The 14,949-nt window shown below is 34.4% G+C and overlaps 1 long non-coding RNA gene across 1 annotated transcript; it reads left to right on the top strand.

The window, feature by feature from the left end:
• Nucleotides 1-3,738: 3,738 nt before the first annotated feature.
• Nucleotides 3,739-4,829, top strand: LOC104818625. The gene is made up of 3 exons (XR_772701.1): nt 3,739-4,077; nt 4,189-4,303; nt 4,584-4,829. It is a non-coding gene; the product is annotated as an uncharacterized LOC104818625 (long non-coding RNA).
• Nucleotides 4,830-14,949: the final 10,120 nt, after the last annotated feature.

Genomic DNA, 14,949 nt, shown 5'->3' with positions numbered 1-14,949 from the left:
AACTGTCGACCGGAAGAGAAATTTGGGAATTAGGGTTTGGGTTATCGCAAATAAGCAAGGGGAATGTGGCGTAATGTGGGTAATTTAGTACATTATATAATTATATTTTTATTTATTCCTCCAGCCGTGGGATTTAAGTTTAAATGTAACCAAATATTAAAGACGGTTATATATATTAGTAATCGAACAATATTGAATATTCCACTCGCTTGATTAGGGCGTGCTTAAGAACTTTAATTATGTTTTAGTAAGTATTTTATAAAAATTTGAACTTCATTTCATTAATTACATCCAGAAATATACTGATAAAAAATATATTACAAAATATAAACAATCAAAATATATATGATTTCCTATAAAGTATTTTCTTTATATATACAGATAAAATAAATAAATGAATATAATTGATTTATTGTATATATTCAACGAATTATTATAAATTTGTGGTTTAAATATATATACAATATTAAAACTAATGGTTTAATAAAATCAACAATTTTTTAATAAATTATAAAACAGATAATCGTCGTATTTTGGCTATATATTTTGAATTAAAATCATAGGAATAACACTTTTTCCTTTTATGCTTATTGCGGGGAATTTTTTAGTTTAAAAAATGTGTAATTTCCAAATGATTTATTTTATGAACTATGCATCCGATGTTACTAGGATTCTTTGAATAGAGTCGTTATTGACTCACGTACTTATTATTTCAATAAATAAAACAAATGAATTATTGAATCACATAAATAAACCAAATGTTGCAAAGATGTTATTTTCAAAAGATATAATGCAAATGATTCACATAATTACTGACTCTGTTGATAATTCAAACTTAAACAAAAACATCTCAATTTCATTTTAAATATAGAATATTGTCTATAATGCAAAATTATATCTAGAAAGTATATATATACATATGAGCCTTCTTTAACAGGATAAGAGTTCAGACAATCTGTTATTGACAAATGTTAAACACAACTTAGTATAATTATATTAAAACATCTAAAAGATTCTCACCATTTTTTTTCCTTTTCTTCAATTCTAAAAGGAGATTTAATTATTGGATAATATTAAAATAAGAAATAAAAAAGAATGAAATAAAATGTAAGAGACGTGATAAAGAGACGTAACAATACCAAACTTTGTTCCTTAAAGCAAACAATATTAGGGGAATTAGCATATTCCCCCACTTACGTAGGGAACGATACAATAAACAAAATTCACAAAGGAACGAGCTTGCAATAATAATAATAATAATAATAATAATAATAATAATAGAGTTAATTCCAAAAAAAATCCTCAAATTGTCAAGAAAACTAATCCCCCCATTTGTGGTTTTCCGTTATAAAAATCTATATATATATAAATAAAGAGGTTTAAAGGATTGTGGTGAAGACACATCATCATCCACATAATTATCTATGTGGCATTTATTTTTAATTTTTATTTGTCATTTAAATATTTATTAGCTATATATAAATTGATTATACCACCACTAATTTTTACACATAAATAATATATGACAGTTATAAATAAATTCATTAGTTATAAACATATGAAAGATAATTTCTAAAATATATTTAGCTCACTATATAAAAATTTATTTTATTATACATAAACTTCTATTTTAACATTAAGATTTTTATTTAATAATAGATTATTATCTTGATGGTTCTATATTGATTAACAATAACAAAATCATATATATACATAAAATTAATAAGTTAATTGATATAAACAAAATGTCAAGCACAAAATATTGTAAATAACAAAAATTAAAAAGATATTTATTATATAACAAAGAAATAGAAAACGTATTGTCATATCTATATCTATGGTACACGGTTGTCATATTCCTATTGAGTAAATTGGAGTAAATGAAAAATTTAATAATATTTAATATCGTTTAAGAAAAAGGAAACTAAAAAAAACGTATCATGACTAATTTGTCATTTTTGGGCGGTATATTTATGGGTTATATATATGGTCATTTTCATGCATGTATTAGTCGACTATGCGAAGACCATGGATCTCAATTGTTTGTTCACGACACTGCTGAAGATAACGATGGAGAAGTCCATCGGGAGAGGAGAAGGACGCCTGCCACGACAGAAGCACGATTCCTATTAGGGTTCACACAATCGTCGAACTCCATAGACTGCAGACCAAGAAACCGGTTCGGAACGCTCCATTGAACGGTACCTCCGACGTCAGAAGTGGGCCATCCACCCCGGTCTCCGAGGAGGCCATGATCCAATCCGTCAGGTAACATCATCAGCATCATCATATACACACATATATATATATGTATGTGTATATGTATTGGTGGATCCATCTGCATGCATGCAGTGCATCGCTGGCGTCGATGACAAGGGGAAGCAGAGATGTTAAAATGGATCGGGTTATACGGGTCGACTCAATCCGACCCACTTATAAACCCAAATGGGTTAGTCCATTTGACTAATTTTTTAAAATGGGTTAAATGGATTTTGACCCATTAAATCCATGGGTTAAAATTAAATGGTTAATCCGTTAAACCCATTATGTATTTAGTTAAAATTAACTAATTTTGTAACTAATTAAAATTGTTATATTTAGATATATAAAAATTAATATATATATATATATATATATATATATATATGAATTAAATCGAAATATTTGGTCTCATTTTCGAATCAAATCGTACCGAAAATTTCGGTTTTGTTTTCGAATCGAAGTGTATCGAAAAATTCGAATCGTGTCAAAAAATTCGATATTGCTCTGAATCGAACCGAAAAAATTGGTTTTGTTTCTCAATCGAATCGTATCGAAAAAATCGGTGGCATTTCTGAATCAAATCGTGCCGAAAAATTCGAATCATATAAAAAACTCGGTACCGTTCTGAATCAAATCGTACCAAAAAACTCGGTGTCGTTTTCGCATCGAATCGTGCCGAAAAATTCGAATCGCATAAAAAACTCGGTACCGTTCTGAATCGAATCGTACCGAAAAACTCGGTGTCGTTTTTGCATCGAATCGTGCCGAAAAATTCGAATCATAGAAAAAACTCGGTATCGTTCTGAATCGAATCGTACCGAAAAACTTGATGTCATTTTCGCATCGAATCGTGCTGAAAAATTCGAATTATATAAAATACTCGGTACCGTTCTGAATCGAATCGTACCGAAAAACTCGATGTCGTTTTCGAATCGAATCATGCCGAAAAATTCGAATCGTATAAAAAATTCGATACTGTTCTGAATCGAGTCGTATCGAAAAATTCGAATCATATCGAAAAACTCGACACCATTTCTGGATCGAATCGTATTGAAAAAATCAGTGTCGTTTTCGAAACGAACCGTTCAAAAAATCTAAACGACAATATTTTTAAAACATCGAATCGAATTTAAAAAATAAAAAAAGTATGATTTTTTTTAAAGAAATGTATAATTTTTTTATAAACTATCGAGTTTTGTATATATTTTTATTGAATCGATAAATCGAATCGAATATTAAAATAATAATTATTAGGTTATATGAGTATACATATTAATAGTTATACATATGTATATAAATGGGTTTATATGGTTTATACGGGTTTAACGTGTCGACCCAACCCAACCCATTATTATTAACGGGTCGACCCAACCCAACCCGTTTATCCTTCAAATCCAATTGGATTGGGTCCAAATGGGTTAGGCCAACCCAATTGACATCACTAGGGGGAAGGGGCCGATTGAGGTGAAGGGAGATCCGGCGAGGGTATCTGAGTCGGCGGTGAAGATGACGTCTGTGTCGGCGCCGACAATATAGCAGTGAGCGACAGTGCGTTGAAAATCATGCATGTGCTATATAACCTATTACCGGGAGAGGCATATGAACAGAGCATAAATAACGCGAAAGGATCAACTAATGCTTATATTAAATTCATCACATCAACTAATGCTTACGTTATCCGGAGCCAAAACCGGTCGCTTCCCTAAGGATAAGCGTGTCGTTAAAGGTGCCACCACCGCCTCTGAGCTTTAGTGGGAGAAAGTTAACTCCTTTTCTCTATCTCCTATCAGTCTCTTTTTCATTATCATCTTCTGAGTATGTATGCATATATTGTCATATGATATATTTATATGTATATGTTATAACAGTTTGAATTGTGAATCATTGTAGTTATTCTCGAGATTGTTTCGGATTGTTTTTCTTCAGGTGGATGCTTTTGGAAGGGTTCCTTTTTCAGAAAGTGCTAAAGATTTGGTTACAAACATGTTGACCAAAGAAAACTAGAAGAAAACTGTAAATGGATTGGAAAATGATACAAAGGGTACTAAGTCCCGTATTCCTCTTAATATCTACATACAAAGTCTGGTAGAAAATATTTATATACAATGTAGAGGTTATGTTGCTACGGTTATTAGGATGAGAGAAAAGGAATTTGGGATAAGCTACAAACATCAAAATGTAAAATAAGAAAGTGGAGCTGTTAGAAATCTTGAATTGTGCCTGATGTGTATATTCTCTTTCTTGATATATTTAAATGTGATTTAGTATCAATATATGTTTAATGTGTTACTAATCTTGAATATATAATATTGGTTAAACAGATAACAAAAAGAGATGGACGAATATATTAACATGACTTCGCAAAAGGATAGAGATCGAAAAAAAGTTCCTTTGGATGAACGAAATCTGACGTCAGAAGAAAGATTTGCGTTGAGCCTTCAGACAAAATATTATCCACACGTTTTTATCCGGATGTTACACGGGAAAAGCCGGTGTCCATGCGAATTCGAATGTGTTTTGGAACGATGTGATTCTATTTCATAGATTCAGATGGATAATAATTTTTGTTTTAGGGTTTTTATTTTTTTCTATTTTTAAAATTTTCATATTTCGTAATTATTGATCCCGTTTTCTTTTGTTACATGGATTGATAGTTTAATTTTAGATACCATGATGGCATGATCTACAAGTCATTATAAGCCAACCTCCAAAATACTCGGGATGATAATCCGTTAATGGAAGATTTGTTTTCATCACTAAGGAGTTATAATTATTTGATGTTATTGGTTTTTTTCGATAATCCTTTTGTTTTCACACGAGTATTGTTGTGATTATCCAAGAAGATGGAATATTTGTAAGCATATATATTTTTTATTTATTTTTTACTTTTCATTTTATATGTGTGTTTGTATTTGTATAAGTGTATATACAAATATTATAAATATATACACGTATATATACATGATTGATTATATGGATGTATATAAGTTTATACATGTACATATACATGTAAATATATGTGCACATATATATATAAATATAAATGTTTATAGATGTATTTGTGTGTGTATATATGTACATATATTCATATATATGTATTTGTTTATACATGTATGTCTATGTATATGTTGTATGTATATATGTTTGATTTATATGTAGATATATGTACAGAAATACAACTAATTAAAAACAAATAGTTTTGATTTCATATTCTAATTGATTTTTTATGTATGTATTTTTTATATTTTATTTTAAAATTTTAATTTATGTATATGCATGTATATACACATATATAGATGTATTTATGTGTATATATATGTATAAATATCTTTGTGTGTGTATATATATATATGTATATATGTGTGTATGAATGTATTTATTTTTTATGTATGTATTTTTTATATATTATTTTAAAATTTTAATTTATGTATATGCATGTATATAGACATATATAGATGCATTTATGTGTATATATATGTATAAATGTATTTGTGTATATATATATCTATGTATATATGTGTGTATGAATGTATTTGTATATGTGTATATATATACATGATTATGCATATGTATGTATATATGGGTACATATACATGTAAATATATATGTTTATATAGATGTATTTGTGTGTTTGTATATATATGTATGTCTATATATATATATTTGTATGTGTGTTTGTATACATATTTATTTGGATTTATATGTATAAAAACATTATTACTTAAAAATGAATAGTAATCTCATTTATCTTTAAAATTTATATATATATATATTTTTTTTTATTTTTATAAGAACGATCTATCATACTTAATCTCTAAATCAATAAAAATAATGATTTTAAAATCAAGAGAAATATTAAATCAAAGTAAATTATTTTGATACAAGATAAAACATGATGTTAAAATACACACGATCAATATTAATTTAGAAATTGATAAGAAAACTAAATATATATGTATATATATATGTATATATATATATATATGCATGTATCTATAACGATGTATTTGTATGTATATATATGTTTATAATGTACATATAGATTTTATTTTTTATTTTTTAGGAATAGATTTATATATATCATTTTTATATTTTGGATAAATGGCCAAAAAAACTCTATACTTTTATTTTGTCTCAATTTAAACTCTACACTTATTTTTTATCCTAAAAAACTCTATACTTTTAGATTATCTCCAAAAAACTATGTACTTTGTATATTATAGAAATTTAAACCATGTAATTATTTTTTATCTTAAAAACCATGTATTTTTAGAATATCTCAAAAAAAACCTATACTCTGCATATTATGACAATTTAGACCTTATTATTTATTTTTTATCTTAAAATATTTAATACAACTGTAAAAGTTTGGGATCACAGTTCCGAATTTGAGTAAAATACAAAAATATATTATATTATTGGTTTTTGTCCATGTGCATATCCTGTTCACAGGAATCCAGATATGAGTGTCATATTATTTTCATCCATACATGCAAATAACAAGAATTTTATGGAGATAATTTAATTGTACATGGTTTTGCAGGACAAAAAATGACTATAAGATTTCAATTGGCATAATGTGAAAAGTATAAAAGTTTTGGGAGATAATCTGATTGTACATGAATTTTTAAGATAAAAATAAATAAATATAAAGTTTAAATTGTCATAATATGCAAAGTATAAGGTTTTTTTTGGAGATCTAAAAGTACAGAGTTTTTTAGGATAAAAAATAAATATAGGGTTTAAATTACCATAATATGCAAAATATATGATCTTTTTGGAAATAGTCTAAAAGTACATAGTTTTTTAGGATAAAAAATAAGTACAAGGTTTAAATTGAGACAAAATGAAAATATATTTTTTTTTTGCCATTTACCCTTATATTTTTAAATTGAGGTTTTCTATGGACAACGATAGTATGCATGGGCAGACCTAAGTTTATAAGAGTGGAGGCATATGCCCCTAGATGTTTGGTTAAAAAATAATAATTTATTTGTAAAGTTTATAGGGTTTTAACTAAAATAATTAGGTGTCCCCATGATGAATTGTTTTTATCATATAATAAAATTAAATTTGCTCCCATTTATAATATTTTCTAGGTCCATTACTGATAGTATGTTATTTTTTAAATATAACAATGATATGTAATCGAATCCGTTAAATAATTAACATTGTTGGAATGAATGTAGTTTTAATGTCATACCCAAATACACTCAAATCTAAGTGAAATGTGGATTTTAATCCATTCAAAAAATAATTAGTGAGTTGCTTTCTTAACGGGAGTAGAGTCAACTTAGAGGTCACAAGTGAAACCCCCACGCAGGCCCCTAATTTGTGAGGACTCAATTTTAAAATATATTTATTTTTAGTTTAATAATTATTAAGATTTCATTAAAAGAAATATGTTATAAATTTAAAACTAAAAGATTAATCTAATAACAAAACTAAAAATATTAAATTTGATTAAATATGTTTACCATCATTGCTATTGTTATCGATAAAAAATTTCATATTAAATATATAAATTTAATTATTCTAAAACATTATAATATTTAATAATATTATTTTTACTATTACCTTATAATTAAATTAATTTTTTTACAGAGATAAAATAAATTAAAAAAATAAGAAAACACATATCATTAATATCGATTTCATATTTTGTACAATGATAATCATATTTTGGTACTCCGATCCTCTTTAATATATTATTTTCATAATTTAATCTTAGAAATATATATTTTCTAAATCAAATAAATATGCATAATATTTATATTAAATTCATATCAAATAAATGGTATAATAAAGATTATAATAAGACCTGCGCGTTGATACGGCGGAACACGTGTACTGCTACATCATAATATTATGCCATACCACCAAAATTATTTTAATTTTTGGATCGGCTTGGTCGATATTTAACCAGATTAGACCAATTTATTAATTTATTTTTGATTTAAATAATTCCTTTTTTCTTAACCTATTTTCCCTTCTATGCAATTACAGAGATCCTATTTTCCCCATTTTCATCCCTGAAAACCCTAATCTCTCTCAATTCTTATCATTTGTCTCTTGTATTCTTCACCATCATCATCATGTCGATTTCTAGGTTTTTGCAATCTTGATGAAAAATAAAGTGGGATTCCTCACCACTTCAAAGAGGAAGGATATAAAAAAGAAGGATATGAATGCTCTCTATCTATTATTTACGTTCCACAAATTTTGGAGTTCTTGTAAGCTTTCCATTTGATCACTAAACACCTATTAAAGGTGGTAAAAACTCTTGTTGTTCAAGTTTTTCAAGTTTAATATAGTTATAATCTTTAACAAAAAAAAAAGATATAAAAAGAAGTCCAACAAGATTTTACCGATTTTGAAGGATACATTGAACACAAGTTTAAAAAATCGATAGAGAGAAATATAGGATTTAGGGATTTTTAGTTTTCTAAAACGTTCGAGAGAGTGAAAAGATAAAAAAGGAAAAAAAAAATTTAACATTATTTTGATTAAAATAAATTATTGAACCGATCTGGTTCGGTTAAACTTGTCTAAAATTAAACTAAATTTGGTGATATTGCATAACATTATGAAGTGGGAGTATATGTGTCCCACCATATCAACAATGTTTAACGTTGTTTGTTGTCAAGGTTGATCAATATTTTTAATTACGGTGTTTATTAATGGGAATATATATTTTATATCCTATATTAGGATGTAGTTATTATACGCGATTGTATTTTCCTAATTCCTAGCTAGGGTTAGTTTCTCTAATGCTGTATATAACCATGCGTTTATGCTTAATGAAAGGCAAACCACTTTATCAGAATTCTTCAACTCGGTTTGTGTCATGGTATCAGAGCCATCGACAATGAACGGACGCGACATTGTAATTTTCTGACGAAATATCCACCAAAAACACTCCTCCCGAATCAAACACGACATCTCCTCCGACCAATGAACCGATCCACCCCATGAATTCCACATCGACAATGAACGGACGCGAATTGTTTCTGCCATACGACGAACGATATCACCATACGACCTCACACCGAGTGACAACCCCGGGTTGATTCTATCTCAACCATTAATCCGTGGCGACAATTATAATGAATGGACGATCAATCTCCCTCAAGCACTCAAATCTCGGAAGAAATTTGGGTTCGTTGACGGCACAATTTCCCAACCCGATGACGGTTCTGTGGATTTTGAAGACTGGGATACAAACAATGCACTCATTGTTTCGTGGATTAAGAACACCCTTGAGCCACAACTTCGATCCGACGTCGTTCACCGTGAGTTCGCCACCGATCTGTGGGCGTACTTAAAACGCATATTTGGGAAGACAACCGCTCCTCGTCTTCTCAAAATCAGAAGCGAACTTGCCAACTGCCGACAACACGGAATGACCATTGAATATTTTGGAAAACTCACAAAGTTGTGGGATGACTTTGCAAACTTTCGATCTCTGAAAGTTTGTAAATGCGGGCGATGTTCTTGCGACATCGCAGCTATACTCGAACGAGAACGGAATGAAGATCGATTATATGAATTCCTCATTGTCTGGATGACAAACGGTATAGCACCGTACGATCGAATCTGCTGTCCCGACAGATACTACCAACACTGGAAGAAGCATACAACACGATCGTCCAAGAGGAGGATACTCATCGCGTCACTCAAGCCCCTGCTGACAGCTTGGACATGATGGCATTCGCTATCCGATCTGAACAGAAACCTCGACCAAAATCTTCCGACAAAGATGTTTCCGTCATATGCTCGAATTGTGGCCGAAATGGTCATGTCGCCGACAGTTGCTTCAAACTCATCGGTTTTCCGGAATGGTGGGGCGACAGACCATGAAACAGAGCTGGTCGGGGTAGAGGCCAACCGGCACCGGTGAATCAGGGAGATCGCGGACGCCCTTCCGTTGCTCGTGCCAACGCAACGACTGTCGTTGCCAACTCCGCCATGGTTTCTGATCCGCCTCCTCTCACAGCTGCTGATAAACAGCTGGTCTCCGGAATCACTGAAGAGCAATGGCGATCGTTGATGGCTATACTCAATGTCAACAACGTCGGCAATTCCGAAACGATGACTGGTAAGATCCCTGCAATATCTTAGATTTTGGATTCAGGCTGCTCTCACCATATGACAGGTGAAAAATCTGCTTTGTCTAATTTATCTGCCATGTCGCCATGCTCTGTTATCTTACCCGACGGTCGAGCATCTGTCTCGGTTGAATTCGACTCGGTTTTTCTCGATCATGGTCTTCAGCTGTCCCGCGTGTTCTATGTTTCCTGGATTGCATTGCAGTTTGATATCGATCTCATAACTCTTGGCTGACTGTGAATGCTTTGTGACATTTGCTCACAACTTCTGCCTAATTCAGGACTGCATTTCCAAAACGCCGATTGGAGCGGGTGAACTCAAAGCGGGACTTTATTATTTCCGACGAACAGCGAATTTGGCAGCAACGAGGGTGACAGATTCTCCATCTATGACATTATGGCATCAACGGTTGGGACACCCGTCACCCAAAGTTCTTGCCAAAATTCCAAGTTTTGATTTTTCCAATATTGATGTTATTGAGAATAAGCAGTGCGATATGTGTTTGCGCGCGAAACAGACGAGGGATTCATTTCCGTTAAGCGTCAATAAAAGTTCTGCACTTTTTGATTTAATCCACTGTGATATCTGGGGACCATATCGCGAACCGTCTTCCTCGGGAGCCCGGTATTTTTTGATGATTGTTGATGATTTCTCTCGAGGGACTTGGATTTATTTGCTCAAAGGAAAGCAAGAAACCTCTGTGCATCTCCAAAATTTTATAGTTCTTATCGAACGACAGTTCAACATACGGGTTCGCAGATTGCGATCCGATAATGGTTCGAAATTTATTGTCCTTCGGAAATACTTTCTGAAATTGGCATCATTCATGAAACATCTTGTGTAGGGACACCACAACAAAATGGTCGAGTGGAACGCAAACATCGTCACATTTTAAATGTTGCTCGTGCTTTGATGTTTCAAGCGAATATGCCAATTAAATTCTGGGAAGAAAGTGTGCTTACCGCCGCCTATTTGATAAATCGGACTCCGTCATCGGTTCTCGCTGGTTGAACCCCGTATGAGCTCATTCATGGGACACCTCTGCGTTATGAGCATATTCGGACATTTGGCAGTCTTTGTTTTGTACATAACCAGAACCGGTCCGACAACAAATTTGCTGCAAGAGGATTTCAGTCAGTTTTTGTGGGATATCCTTCGGGGACGAAAGGTTGGTGAGTCTACAATCTAGAAACGCAGCAGTTTCAGATTTCTCGTGATGTTATTTTCTGCGAAAGCACATTTCCCTTTCACCCTGACGTCGGAACATCTCTGCCATCTCCTCCTTCTGCACCGACATCTTCCCCTCTGTTATTTTACGATAGCGACGAGGATTTTCCTCCAAACCCAGTTGTGCATCGGGCGCCGGAGCTCTCTGTGTCAGCGCCACCAGTCGTCGTTACTCCAACCGCGGCTACATCGGCCTCCCCTGTTGCGTCGGGTTCTCATGATGTGCCCCAAGCTGAACAGTCTGTTACTTCTCCCGACAACCCTCCACATTTCGAAGACAACATAACACGTCTTGATGAAGCTCCGACGGCACCTGACCAACCGATCCTTGGGAGAGGCCTACGCTGCAAGTTTCAGAATGTCCAGCTTCGAGATTTTGTCACCAATCACATGCAGCTTTCGAACTGCGGCATTGCTGACTCCTCAGACAAAGGTACTCTCTACCCTCTCGACGAGTACTTCTCCTATGCTAAAATTTCTCCTCCGCATATGGTTTTCCTGACCGCAGTTGGTACTGAGACGGAACCTCGTACGTACCACGAGGCTGCTCAGGATCCTCGCTGGTGCGACGCAATGAACGACGAATTGTCTGCACACCAGAAGAATCATACATGGACTTTGGAACCGTTACCACCGACAAAGAAAGCCATAGGATGCAAATGGTTTTTCCGTATAAAATATAAGTCCGATGGTTCCATTGAACGACGGAAAGTACGGTTAGTTATACTCGGGAATAATCAGAAGGAAGGCATCGATTACGACGAGACATTTGCCCCAGTAGCCAAAATGGTTACGGTAAGGACTTTTCTTGCGGTTGGTGCGGCACGCTCATGGGATGTTCATCAAATGAATGTTCATAATGCATTTCTACACGGTGATCTTCATGATGAGGTTTTCATGAAACCACCGCCGGGTCTTACAAGCCATCCTCCCATCTTGTTTGTCGCCTCCGAAAGTCTTTATACGGTCTTAAACAGGCACCGCGCTGCTGGTTTGCCAAGCTTGGTTCAGCACATGTTTCTACATGAAGGATCTCCTTGTCACCGGAAACTCTTGCACCTCCGTCACTTTGTTCAAGAAGTATCTCAGCACATGTTTCTACATGAAGGATCTCGATCATCTTAAGTATTTTTTGGGAATCGAGGTTGCTCGTGGACCGTCGGGGATTTTGTTATGTCAACGAAAATATACTCGACATTCTCACGGAAACAGGTCTTTTGGGTGCAAAGCCAACATCTTTCCCGCTGGAACAAAATCGTCGTCTTGAACTCTCCACTTCCGAGCCGCTCGCCGATCCAGAATCATACCGCAAACTTGTCGGCCGCCTCATCTACTTGCTCGTGACACGACCAGATATTACTTACGCGGTTCAAATCCTATCTCAGTTCATGCAAGAGCCGAAACTTGCACATTGGGAAGCCGCTCTTCGCGTCGTGCGGTATCTCAAACAACGACCTGGCCAAGGTATTTTGCTGCGGGCTGACTCCGACCTCCGATTATATGGGTGGTGCGACTCTGACTGGGCTGGTTGCCCAACCTCCCGCAAGTCTCTTTCGGGCTGGCTCATTCATCTTGGTCAATCTCCGATTTCGTGGAAGTGGAAGAAACAACATACCGTTTCCCGTTCTTCTGCCGAGGCAGAATACCGCGCTATGGTCGTCGCATGTTCGGAACTCCTGTGGCTAAAGGGACTTCTCGAAACGCTAGGAGTTAATCATGCTGCCCCGATGGCGCTTCATTGCGACAGCAAATCCGCCATTCAAATCGCAGCTAATGATGTCTTCCATGAAAGGACTAAACACATAGAGATTGATTGTCATTTCCTCCGGCATCACATCTCCGCACGCCGTATCATCACACGACATGTCCCGACTCACCTACAACTGGCTGATATCTTCACCAAAGCGCTCGACAAGAAGGAATTCGACACGTTTTTAGCCAAGTTGGGCATACATGATATATATGCTTGAGAACTCATATTCTTCTCTATATTTTGATGAGAGTTTGTCTAGGTTTTATAGGATAATCACATGCATTCATAGGCATTCTAGGTGTGTTAGGACACAAAACCCGGTTGTGCTTTAGTTTTGCAGAGTTACAGGTTTCGAAGATGATTGGACTCGAAAAGGTAGTCTTTGGTAGGAAGATCATAGTAGACCGGTTTGAGTACGATTCTCGGGAAACTAGTATTGGATGGATGTTTTGCTTTTGATCTCTCGCGATGATGCTATTTGATGTTCGTCATTCCCTGTTTTGCAGATTTTATTCCTTCGTTCTTTACTCGAGGACGAGCAAAGGTTTAAGTCTGGGGGGATTTGATAACTCCTATTCTTCTCTATATTTTGATGAGAGTTTGTCTAGGTTTTATAGGATAATCACATGCATTCATAGGCATTCTAGGCGTGTTAGGATACAAAACCCGGTTGTGCTCTAGTTTTGCAGAGTTACAGGTTTCGGAGATGATTTGACTCGAAAAGGAGCTATTTGGAGCGTTAAAGGAGAAGTCCGGATAAGGTACTCATGTTGCGACATCAATAACTTTCTCCACAGAGGTCCAAATCATGCGAAATTGTACCATTGGAAAGAGAACTTCAAGAGCTTCGCGTAGACACAAAATCGCGTAAATCCGACACCGGAGCAGAAAGATATGAGCGAAATCGCGAAGACCAGAAAACTGCCAGTGCAGGGCTGGATCCAACTGGATCCGGTCCGAATCAAGACAGCTGAGCTCGAGCCCAGGAATCTGGATCCGGTCCGGATCCACTGGAATCGGCCCAGAACCAGTCTAAAACCCTGTTTCGCGATTTTCAGCATCTGAATGGGAATAGGACTCTTGGGAGCCGCCCTAGGGTTATAAAAAAGACCTAGCCACGTCCTAATACAGGAGAGAGCCTTAGAGAACACTTAGATACAGACTTTTGGAAAGCTTTTGGGGAGAGAAGAATAGAAGTTCACGGGATTTTGGGAAGAAGAAGTAAGATTCGATCGTGGAGACTACACATCTGCATGAGACTTTCTTTCCTCTCTTTTATCTCTTTCTTTATGAGCTTTTTATTGTTTTCCATGAACCGTAAGTAGATCCACGGCTATGGGTTAGGGATTCGTATGTGTTTTGGGTATGTTTGAACCCTAACTTGGATTTCGGTTTTGATTTGTTTCGGTTCTATTGATTTGCGCTTTTATTGGATTGATGTTTGCTAACCCCTTAGTCAATTATCTTAGATTCTAAACTACATAGAGATATGAGTTGGTTTCGGATCAAAATCAATAGGATAGATCGTATTATTCACATAGAGATATGGTTTAATCGATCTAGGGTTGATGATAACGTTCTTTATGCACCTAGGGTTA

Source organism: Tarenaya hassleriana, unplaced genomic scaffold, assembly GCF_000463585.1.
Source record: "Tarenaya hassleriana unplaced genomic scaffold, ASM46358v1 Cleome3, whole genome shotgun sequence".
Taxonomy (NCBI): Eukaryota; Viridiplantae; Streptophyta; class Magnoliopsida; order Brassicales; family Cleomaceae; genus Tarenaya; species Tarenaya hassleriana.
Note: the sequence above shows the minus strand (reverse complement) of the source record. Positions and strands in the feature narration are given on the sequence as shown.